At 53.9% G+C, this 9696-nt stretch overlaps 1 long non-coding RNA gene across 1 annotated transcript; it reads right to left on the bottom strand.

The window, feature by feature from the left end:
- Positions 1–1178: 1178 nt before the first annotated feature.
- Positions 1179–3771, bottom strand: LOC122215157. The gene is made up of 3 exons (XR_006200266.1): positions 3607–3771; positions 2779–2928; positions 1179–1466 (listed from the first exon to the last, which is right to left on the bottom strand). It is a non-coding gene; the product is annotated as an uncharacterized LOC122215157 (long non-coding RNA).
- Positions 3772–9696: the final 5925 nt, after the last annotated feature.

Here is a 9696-nt window from a genome sequence, read left to right as displayed (position 1 = left end):
TTTCCTTATATCCTACCTTTCCAGTCTCTGTACAACTACTTAAACAATTCATCAATAGCAACGACTCTCAAAGTCCTTATTCCATGCCCCACACTGTCGTCCTTGCTTTACAGATACTAGTTTAGGCAATCTTCTCAACAACCCTGGGAGGAAGGCATTGTACTGTTATTATCCCTATGTTACAGAGGAGCACATTGGAGCACAGAGAGGTTAGGCACTTAGCTCAGAGTGACACAGCTATTATACTTTGGAATCAGGATTCGAACATGGGCCAGCCAGGGGTCCTGCACCCTGCTCCCGGGACTTAAAGCTTGTCCTGATCAGGCCAGAGGGAGCTGCCTTTTCCCTGGCCATTGCCAAATGGCCCTTAGCACTTTCTACCTTGTGTTAAGCCTCGGTACCTGTGATTTAGCCTCGTTGGGGTCAACCAGGCAGAAGCCCTACAGAAAGCCGGGCCTGGAGAGATAGCGATCAGAATTGTTCGCCCAGCCCCGCGCGCAACATTTGCATCTCAAAGAAGCTTTGTGGTTTTCCACTGATTTCAAAGCTCTAACTACAGGGAAGGGCCCCATGGAATGTGCAATTTCGAGGGTTGACAAGGGGCTCCAGGCTGACCCTGGATCGCCTTCACCTCGGAGACGCGCACACCAAAGAACTCAGCGCCTTTCACCTTCCCTTCAGAGACTGTTGGAGAAACAGTTGTTTGATTTTGTTTTGTTTTTGCCTACAGCTGTTTGATGGCTTTGAGAAGGAAAGTGTCACTCGTGAGGAAATCACGTATTATTACGTCCTGTCCCTGTCGGGGCCAAAAGCCAGGAGAGATGTCTAGTTTCTTCTCTGCAGCCCCACCTCCCGCGAGACTCGTGACTCTAGATGGGACACACCTCAGCACGGCGGTTGTTTTCTGCATCTACCTTTGCTTCTCCCTGGGTGTGCTTACTCAGGTCTCTCTTAAGGAAATCCTACCCTTCCCTGTCACCCCCAAGCCATCCCAGACCCAGTGGCAACAAGCCGAGGCCCCTCCCCCCACACTGAGCTTATGCGCCAGCCGGCACCCTGCCCCAGGGGCCCTCAGGGGGCTGCCTTGGTTTCTCCTTGCATCTTTCCCCGCTGCCTCGCCCCCTGCACACCTCACTGCCAGTGTTCATTTGGGTTGAACCAAATCAAACTAAATCCCATTGAAACAGGTCGAATTTAATCTTTAGTCCCGAGCTCGCTCTGTGGTACGACCGTGGGATGGGCAGACGAGGTCACTTCCTCCCTGCAGATTCTAAGCCAACGCATTCTTCCATTCCAAAACGTTCCTCCGCTTGTCCTGGAGGTAGCCAAGGGAGCCACTCGCTCAACTGGGCCAGCGGCTGGGCTTAGGAACTCGAAGTTCTCACTCCACCTGGATCTAGGAAGCCTTTGATAAAGATTTGACACCAGAGAATCTCTGTCCAGCACAAGCCATTTCTCTTCTGTGCCTACAAAGGATAAAGATCTATTTGTCTCTGTGTGTACGTTACAAAAAATGAATGGGGATTTAATTACAGCGGCTCATTTCCTAAAAGGAAGTCTTATTTACGATGCACCATATGTTTTGCCAGTGGCCATACCCCTGAGGGCCGGAGTCTTGTCAGATTTCCTTAGATAAGCGGGGTCAGCTTGCCTGGCCTCTGCCTGGGGACCTGGGAGGACAGGCCCAGGGTTCAAGGAAGTGGGGAGGAAGATGTAGGTGGGCTACAGAGCTCGGACCACCGGAGACCAGCCAGCAACCAGGGGAGGCTGCCCTGGCTTCAGAGGATGGAACCAGAAGCTCAAACAATTTGTGATGATTAAAAATCGCCTGGCTTTTTTCATCTACTAAAGTGGCTCTTGAAGGGGAGACAGTTTCTCTCTGATCCTTCCTTTTGCGGTTTTAATTCCCTCTCTGCCACTTCTGAGCCAGCGCAGATGGCTTCCTAGGGCTCCCAGAACTTTCCGTCGAGATGCCCTGCCCAGCAGAGGGGCAGCTGGGGAGGGGGTCGGGCTCTGTAACTGTGCTCATTCGTCCTTTGACTATTTCCTATCTTTTACCTTTGGTGGTACCCATAGCTCTAGATGCTGTGAAGCTGAGGGCGGGGTCAGATTTCTCAGCGGTGTTCTGATGCAGTTTCTGGAACCTGCTGTAGCACCCAACTCCATTGAGGAGATTTATTAGTGGGAGACACCTCTGTCCACCCAGTTTTCCCTTTTCCTCCCAAGTGCCCTTCCCCTTTGCCAAATACTGCTTCTCTCCTCTTCTCTCTCCACTCTCTCTCCATCCCTCCCCCCCCACCCCCCCCACCCCCCCCCCACCGCTGCATTGCCTGGATGTCGGACTCTGGGTGGTTTTCCTTCCAGCTCTAGCATTCACCTGTTGAGATCTTTAAAGTAGATCCCTTCTTTTTTTTTTTTTTTTTTTTTTTTAATTTTTTTTAATGTTTATTTTTGAGACAGAGAGAGACAGAGCATGAATGGGGGAGGGGCAGAGAGAGGGGGAAGCACAGAATCGGAAGCAGGCTCCAGGCTCTGAGTCATCAGCCCAGAGCCTGACGCCGGGCTCGAACTCACGAACCTTGAGATCGTGGCCTGAGCTGAAGTCGGACGCTCAACCGACTGAGCCACCCAGGCGCCCCAAAGTAGATCCCTTCTGAGCTGGGGAGTGGGGAGGCGGACACCATAGTCCCTAAAATGTCCCTTCTAGCTCTCACACGAATCAGGCCAGGTAATGGGTGGTTCTGTCTTTTCTATTACATGGGTCTAGCAGATACCCACCTGCTCTGAAGCAGGAAGGAATCAGGCAAAGCCACCGGAAACCGAGTGGCCTCCCGGGACACTATGGACTTGATGGAAATTCGGACAGGATTGCCTGTCCTTGGACGGTGGTCCTGGAAGGCTCCTGATGCTCCCAGACCTGGGTTTTCACTGGAAAAACAGGGATGGGAACTTTAAAGAGTGACTGACCGCTGGCTGGTGAAGGGGGAAAGTGTCTGCGCAAATCGTGAACACTTAACTCTGCTCAAAAGATGGAGATGACGGGTGCTGACTGCGGACCCCGCCACCACCTCCAGGGTCCTGGGGGCCTCGTGGAAGACAGCAGTTGACTTGTGCATCTCTCTTTGTCAGTGCTCACAAAGGAAGTGCTCAGGCTTGCCTGGAGCACCGCAACCAGAGCCTGCCCTCTGCTTTCCTGAGGGCCCAGACCAGGCCTTTTTCAGACTCCATTTCCAGACTGTGGCTCAACCTTTCAGGCTTCCCTTCACGTGACCTCCAAGGAGGATCGCGGTGGGCTTCGGGGCCCTGTAAGCAGGCGTTCGGATTTCCTGGGACTGCAGGCTCCGTGGGGCTCTCTCAGCTCCCCCTCCCTGAGTAGAAGGTGATTTGTTCCCAGATGCCTTTTGCTAATTAGAAACCCCCTTCAGTTCTCCTGTTATGTAAGAATCCAAGGCACCACGTGACCCTCTGAAAAGCTGGGCTCCTTTTTAAACACGGATTTGTAGCCGGGATCAAATGGTGAGATTTTTGCGCCGCTTTGCAGCGGTGAAGCTGCGATCCCCTTCGCCCTTCCTCCTCACCCTCTCCTGCCTTCTCCCCGGGCCTCACCCTGCGGTCAGTCACTGGTGCCCGGGCCTCCGCTTCTCCGGCTTCTCCGGCAGGGAGGCCCGGGCGGTGTGCGCGTGCAAGGGCGCGTGCATGTGCGTGCGCGCGCGCGCGCGTGGAGGTGTAAGGGCCGGCCGGAGGGTGGGGGCCCGCGGTGCGAGGCGGCCAGGCCGCATTTCTGGCTGCTCATTGTTCAGGCCCCGTCGCCATGGCGACGGGAGCAGCTGCTCCATTCTGGGCCTTGGCTTGGCTGTGCGGGGCGGCCCGCCCGCCTGTCTGCCCGCCCGTCCGCCTGCCCGGCCGTGGGAGCTGCCAGCAACTCGCCCTCCCGCTGCCCACAGGCCCTGCCAGGCTGGGCGCAAGAAAGCGTGTTTACTAACACCGTCCACACGGCTCCCTGGGCACCGCGGCTCTGCCCAGAAGATGTCAGGCCGAGGGCACCGGGAGGTGGGCCCGGAGCCAGGCTGTCTCCAGCCCGGGGAAAACTGTCCCTGGCCGGCTGCTGCCCTGGCCTGCCGGCGGGGCCTGGCGAGGGGCTCCTGGCCTCCCGGCACAGCCGCGGCACTGGGGGGCTCCAGGCCCCCGGGAGGCCCTCCCTAGGATGCCCTCCCGGCCGCCTCAACATTCCCGGCCTCAGCGCCCTTTCTCCCCTACGTCTCTCAGAAAGGCTGCCTGACGACAGGCCTGCTCGGGGAGGCCTTGTCGCTGCCCTGACTCGTGCAGCCCTTACGTCGGAAGCAGTCGTGGCCACAAATACACAATCACAGAGCTGAAGGTGGCCCGGGAGATGTCTTAGGCGGGTGGTCTCATTGTGCGCATGGAGGAAACAAGGAAGACGGGGACAGGGGGATGGGAAGAGGTTCAGTTCTCAGGGCAAGTCATAGACAGCACAGGGGCCCCCTCCCTGCCCGGGGCCGCATGCTGGTAACCACGCTGAACTAGAGTCCCAGCCCAGAGGGTTGGCCAGAGCTCCCTGAGGTCCTGAGCCCTTTCTGCCCTTCGTCATCACCCTCCCCTCTCTTTCCCTTGTCCTTCTTCCCTCGTTAAGATCTCTCTAACCTCACTTTCTCTCTGTCCCCATCTCCCTCTGCCCTGCCCCTGCTTCTGCTTGTCTAGGGAGACCGGGGCTGCGTGTGCGGGCGCGCGTGTGTTTCCTGCCTTTGGCCGGGGAAGGATGTTCCTCCTCTGAATCTCTCCCTCAGCATCCAGCCCCTGGTGGATGACAAGTTACCCAACTGTTGAGTCTGAAGCGTCAGAGCCAGGGGCCACGTGACCCTGACCTGCATGCACCCCGTTCTTCTCCCCTACCACACCCCTCCCAGGCTTCTCTACTCTGCTAGGAATCTTCTCTGTGTTCTTCTGATGGTCCACGGCCCTCCAGCTAAACACATTTCCCCCAGTGGGTGTCACACTGCCTGATCTCTCGCCATTATTTCCTTAGCGATTCCTGGTGAATGCAACTCTACAGGGTTTGGTCAACTCTCTTCTGTTGCTGCCTTCACTCAGTAAGCATCTGTTAAGTACCTGTCCTGGGGCAGGGACTAGGAATAGGATGTCAGCCAAAGAGGACCCAGACTTCCCAAGGCCACGTTGTCCACCCCCGGCTCAGCTTGCTTCCTGGCCCCATTCTGTCCCTTGCCTGTGCTGAACTCGGGTTTGTCCCTTCAGGCTTTTAAGGCACCCGTGCCACCACCCCACCCCCCATGAGGGGCAGACGCAGGCTCTCGCATTTGCACGCAGGCCAAGGAACGGCGGCAAGGGCGCCTTCTCTTTCAGGGTTTCGTGCCTCAAATCTGATCCGGGCTGTGGACCTCGAGGTTGCCTGTGTCCCGAGGAAAGGGAATCTCCGGCCTCAGCAACTGGATGGGGAGAATAACTTTGGGAGATTTCCAGGTTCCTGCGTGGTCACCTGCGGTCCCCTTGAGGCCAGCCCTGCCGTGCACGGACCTATAGAGCATAAGGCTCTAGGGTGATGCAGAGGGCTCCCCTATGGGCAGACCTGATAAGAGTGTAAGGAAAGGGGTCCAGTCCGTGAGGAACCAGCTACGTTGGCCTGGGAAGTAGTGCTTGTGTGTCCACTGTCCTCTCTACGCTGGGTGGTATGTCGTCCCCTCCAAGCCTTTCATTCACTCCTCACAGAGACTCTCTGCAGCAGAAGTGACCGACCTGGGTTTGGAGACAGGAAAGTGAGACCCGGTTTCTGAGACCTGCCCAGGGCGACCAGCCGCGGACCAGAAAACTCAGCTCTGTTTGACCGAGAAACTCACCTCTCTTTCCCGATTCATCCTCTCCCCCCAGATTTCGGGGTGTCTCTTCTAAACTGCGACCTTCAGAACCAGTTGCCACTGGCGAAGTCAACAAAGGCGTCCTTAATGACTCCACTCCACAACCACCCCAGGCTGCCCCATCCCTTTCTGGCAACCAAGAGCAGCCTCCTGCCTCTAAGCCTCCACGTCACCTGTCCCTAGCTCATTTCTCAGGTAACTGCGAGGAGAAGAATCCTAAAAGGCACATTGCTGAGAAATGAAATGGAAGAAAATAATAATGGAAAGAAAGATGAAGGCATGAAAGATAATAGCGACCCAGCATGTTTGATGTGACCCCCACTTACGGGAAATCATATAGGTGAGCACATCTATGTCTTAAGAACACTGAGATGCATGGAGAGAGACAGAGACAGACGGAGACAGAGATTTAGGCTTATGTCTCGTGTTGTGGATGCCATTGATGTGTAGTCAGGCACTAAGTTCACCTGAGGAACAAGCCAAACATGATTCTTTTCCAGTTGCGAGTCAACAACCTCCCCCGTGTTGGTGGTGGGGGTGTGTGTGTGCATGCGTGCGTGTGTGTGCACGCACGCGTGTGGTAAACGTGGGAGTAAAAGAGAAAGCCATGGAAGGATCTATTCCAGGCTGTTAACAGCAGTGATCCAGGGTGGGGGGAAGAACGGAGGGAGAGTCGGAGACAAAAGACTGGCTTTTTCTAATTTATCTTTATATCATTTCACTTGTTACAACACACACACACACACACACACACACACACACACACACATACACACACGTTACTTCAGCAACTTAAAGCTAACTAAATTTTTCAAAGACCCAAATCTGATTATGTCTCTTGTTACTTAATATCCTTCAATAGCTCCCCATTGCTCCTGGGATATCATCCAAATTTGACATGGTTGGCAGGGCCTTTCATAATCTGCCTCCTGTCTGCTTCTGCCTCCTCACGCCTCGCCATGCCAGGTCACAGTCTGGGCTCCAGCCAAACTGAATTCCACTCAGTGTCTTTGCTTGGCCTCCGGCTTCACATCACCATTTCCTGCACCTAGAAGCCTCTCTCACATTTCCCGCCTCGCTCCCCTCCCTGTGCGCTTCACAGAAGGGCGTCGTGGGCATGCTGTGTTCACCGAGGGGCCACTTTCCCAGGGTGTGGGGAGGAGAGGTAGTTAGGGACGATGTCTGACAAGAGGTTTCAACGGCACTGGGACTTGTTCTGTTTCTTGCTAGAGAGACCGACCCGCTGGAGAATGGTGGTGGAGGAGGCTTGTGCATTGACATGCTTGGCCTCCCAGATCTCCTTACCAAGGGCCCCTGCCCTCTGTTCCCTTCTGAGTGCGCAGGACCATCTCAGAGTCCCACCGCTGGGTGAACCCAGGGTCAAGACAGGCAGTGTCTCTGGCTTCTGACACTGGTGACTTCAATGTAAGGCGACTGTTAGTGTTTGGAAATACGAGCCAAAGACAAGTTGAAAAAGACCCCAAATACCCGCAAGGAGGAAAGCTTTGTAAGGACTTGGGCAGATGGCCCCAGGAGAGAAGAGTCAGGGGCATTTTGGTGTTTTCTGATTGAAGATGTGAGAAGGCTTCCCCAAGAGAAATCACACTCCCCCAGAAGACAGGATTCAGAGTCCTCTGGTCTTTGGCTGGTGACCTTAGACAAGCTGTTGCCCTCTCTGAATCCGAGTCTCCTCCTCTGTGTATTCTTTAAAAGTGCTTCCGTCTCTTAAATTGTTAGAATCTCTTTCTTAGAACTCACAATTCATCCCCATTGTGACTGAAATGCCAGAGTCATAAGTGTAACATTTTCAGTAGAAAAAGATTAAATTAAAACTAATACTTCGCACTTTGATGCACAAACCAAAATGATCAACAGAATAACACAGCTTGACAGCAAAACCCATAATTTAAACAAAGATGTGTGAAATCAAGAAATGCCGAGCTGACCTTACCCAATTCTGTGTGTGTGCGTTTTTAAAGCACTGGTTTTTATATATTTTAGCTGCTATTATTTGAATCAAGCTGGCATCATGTGTAGAATTGGGAGTTATTGTAGTCAGTGTATAAACTGAAAGAAATCAGCCCAGGGGACCCAGCTTTCATGCTTATTTATGGGAAAATGCTGTTTAACTAACCTTGAAGTAAAATCTTCTGAAAAAAAAAAATCTTTCTTGTGCCTTGCAAAGACTTTCTCCTGAAACACAAAAGGAAAGAAAATGGGATTTAAAAAAAAAAAAATCAAAATAAGTTTATGTGCAAAGAATCATTTTCTTCCCTGTTAATTGGGTATATATGTGAACTTGAAATTATAAAGAGGCCATGTTTAGTAAAGTAGCTGGGGAGGGGCGGGGGGGTCAGGGAGATCCCTGACAGCCTAATTCTTGTGCCCAGGAAGACTTTGGGAGGGATCCTTCCAGGAAAGTTCACCAAGGACTTTTCTTTCTTCCTTCCTTCCTTCCTTCCTTTCTTTCTTTCTTTCTTTCTTTCTTTCTTTCTTTCTTTCTTTCTTTCTTTCTTTCTTTCTTTCTTTCCTTTTTGGAGGCTAGGGAGCGTCTCAATGCACTCACACTACCGGTTGAGCCACATTCTCCAGAGTCTCTTATACCAACAACTGATTCCAGCAGGTTCTCCAGCTTCATGCTAGTAGCAACAAGAGTTTGTGAACTGGAAAGGGACTTAGAAATAGCCTGAGCCTTAATTTACAAGCGAGGAAACAAAGCCCAGAGAAGAGAGGGAAATGCCGAAGGAAGAGACCCAGGGAACCCACACTGAACATCAGGCTCTCCTCGACTTCGCGCAGTGGACAGTAAACTCCAGGCTCGACGGGGGCTCCGGCTGGGGAAGATTTCCTGTCATCTTCCACTGGGAAGAGGGCTTCGGTGTCACTGTGTCGTGATGAGGCCCAAGGTTTTCCGTGGAGGCTGCAGGCCGGAGGGACGGGAGGGGAGACCCTGGGTGGGAAATGCTGTGCAGAGCAAGGGTCAGAGTTCACATCTTCTGACTCCCAGCCCCGTGGACCCTGCTGTCTTGCCTTCGACACCATGCCTGTGATTTATAGGTGAGGACCTGTTCAACCCCCTTGAGAAAGCTGGTGGGGGAAGACCCCATCCTCTGTGTCCACGTGGTAAACGGATGCTTCTCTGGCCCTGTGAACAGAAAGGTGAGGCCACGATGGGATCCGAGCCGTGGTCAGCGGCTTGTCCCCAGGGCCCCCAGCGTGCCCAGGCCTGCGCCAAGCCTTCAGAAGATTCAAAGCCCCTTAAGACAAAATGCGGGATCTTGAGGATCTTTGGTTCCCTGGACCCATTATTTCTTACAACACACCGTCTTGGGAGACGGAAAGAGACGATAGAAGGGGCCCGTGGTTTGGCTCTGGGTGACTTGGGTGAGCTCTCAACCCTCGCGGTCCCCGGTTCTGCATCCGGGAAATGCAGGGAGGAGGGTCTTCCTCAAGGGGCTGTTGACAGGTGGATGGAACCAGGCAGTGTGTGTGAAGCAGCAAGCCCTGGCCCGGCGTCTGTGTGCCCCTGGCGCCCCCACCCGCACTGTAGTCCCGCTGGGTCTTACTGTCCGCTCCCGATCTCGCCTCTTCCCCTGACTCGGGGGCCACACCTGGCCGCTGAAGCCTAGGATGCCACTCAAAGGCCCCTACTGGGGGGAGACTCGATGCAGCCTTTCTTTCAAAGGGAACCACGGCGTCCACCAGGCCTTCGCGTGGCTCAGGTGCTGTGCCTCGCTGGCCTCTGCCTTGCTCAGCAGCGAAAAGGAAGTGGCCATAAGTTTGAATGGTGGTTTTTTCACTTCACGAC

This window comes from Panthera leo, chromosome A3 (genome assembly GCF_018350215.1).
Source record: "Panthera leo isolate Ple1 chromosome A3, P.leo_Ple1_pat1.1, whole genome shotgun sequence".
Taxonomy (NCBI): domain Eukaryota; kingdom Metazoa; phylum Chordata; class Mammalia; order Carnivora; family Felidae; genus Panthera; species Panthera leo.
Note: the sequence above shows the minus strand (reverse complement) of the source record. Positions and strands in the feature narration are given on the sequence as shown.